The sequence below is a fragment of the Molossus molossus genome, unplaced genomic scaffold (genome assembly GCF_014108415.1).
Source record: "Molossus molossus isolate mMolMol1 unplaced genomic scaffold, mMolMol1.p scaffold_m16_p_12, whole genome shotgun sequence".
Classification (NCBI taxonomy): Eukaryota; Metazoa; Chordata; class Mammalia; order Chiroptera; family Molossidae; genus Molossus; species Molossus molossus.
In genome coordinates this window covers 101,940,554-101,942,356 of record NW_023425347.1, presented here as the reverse complement: position 1 = coordinate 101,942,356, position 1,803 = coordinate 101,940,554, and positions in this window count along the sequence as shown.

Here is a 1,803-nt window from a genome sequence, read left to right as displayed (position 1 = left end):
CTAGATCCTGAAAGCTGATGCGGTCAGCCAGGTACAACCCTGGGCAGCAGCACACAGCTCAAGGCTCCTAAGGAGAAAATCAGAGGTAGGAGGAGTGTTAATCAGGTCAGACCAGCTGCTGTAACCAACAACCCCAACATTCCAATGGCTTCAGAAAAACCCCAGTTGTCTCCTCATCGGGCAGCGATCCAGCCCCTCCCGGCCAGGCGGTGCGCCAGGCCGGCTTCCCCAAGGGCCCAGGCTCCTTCCATCTTCAGCTCCTTTGCAGTCACTCTTTGTTCATCTGGCAGATGGGGAAAGAGCAGAGCCTCCGTCCAACCGGAAGCGTGCTCTTGGCTCCCCCGCCCACTTTCCACGACCCCGAAAGCAGTCACGTGGCCGACCTGGCTTCGAGGGAGCCCAGAGATGTCATCGAGTTGAGTGGCCAGGAGGAAAGGAAACGGTCAGTAGCGTGCAGCCAGTTTGGAGATAGTCGCCCTGACTCCCCAGCACCCCCCTTGAGCCCCGTGCACTCTGAGGCGACCCCCTCACCCACCTGCACTAGCACCGAGCCACCCGGGGCCCGGGGCATGGTCATCACCGGGCATCACGGTTGCCCCTTGAGGCTGAGGAAGGGGCTCAGTGCCTTCATTGGCTGCTAAGCGACAACAGCCCAAATGAGCCACCCGGAGCCCTCCCCCCGAGGGTTTCACACCAACGGACCAGCCTGTGCCACAGAAGTAAGAGGGCGACAGCCGAGCACACGTCTCTCTGCTGGCTCTGTGGGGGGATTGGGGGCTGGTGGGGGATGGGAATTGGTGGTGGCGATTCAGCATGGCATGCAACGGTGGGGGGACAAGAACGGGCGTCTGGGCAGCTTTGCTGCCTCCAGCAAGTGGGGTGGGTGAAGGGAGGGGCGAGCGTTCCGGCCAGAGGCAGAGGCAGAGGGAGGCTGAGTTCTGGGACCTGCCTCCCTGCACAGGGCTCAGAGGGTGGGGCAGCAGGAGAGGGGTGTGAGCCTGACCCAGGCGGGTAGGCGCAACCCTGAGGACCAGGAGCCCTACCAGCAGGAGTGGCCTGGAGGGGAGGGGGTGGGAGGGGAGGCAGGAGGAGCTGGGCCAGGGCTTCCCGGGGAGGTTGTGAGCCCTGGCGTCTGCAGCAGCCTGGAGAGGGTGGCCCAAGACAGAACTCAGAGGATGCAGGCAGCCGAGCCAAAGCCACTACGCCGCCCTGTATTTCCGGAGACTAAAGGCATGTTAATGGCCAACGATTAGGAAATTAACTGCACAGAGAGCACATCGAAGAGCTGTCGAAGACACGTCGGCCTGCACCAGCCTTCCCGGAGGGTCAGGGCTGGTGTCTCTAAAACAGAGCAAAGACGACCTGGGGATCCACCCACAGTGAAGGCCATGGTACCAGCAGGGACCCGAAGAGATTTAGAGGTGCTAAGAGTTTGTTTTTTGTTTTGTCCTCACCCGAGGACATTTTTCCATTTTTTGTTCAGTTAGAGTAGGAGGGAGAGAGAGGAAGAGAGAGAGAGAGAGAGACATCGACGTGAAAGGGACACATCGAGTGGCTGCCACCCACATGACCAACCAGGGCCGGGGACAAACTGCAACCGAGGTACACGCCCTTAGCGGGAACCGAACCCGGGTCTCTCCGGGCCGCAGGCCGACGCTCTAACCGCTGAGCCACACCGGCCAGGGCGCTAAGAGTTTTTTATGGGGCGTCCATGATAGACATTCGGACAAACCTCTAGTTTTCCGGAGTCGGGGTCTGGGAGGCCGTTTCCACAGGCCTCTCGTCTGGTCCACCAGCCACACG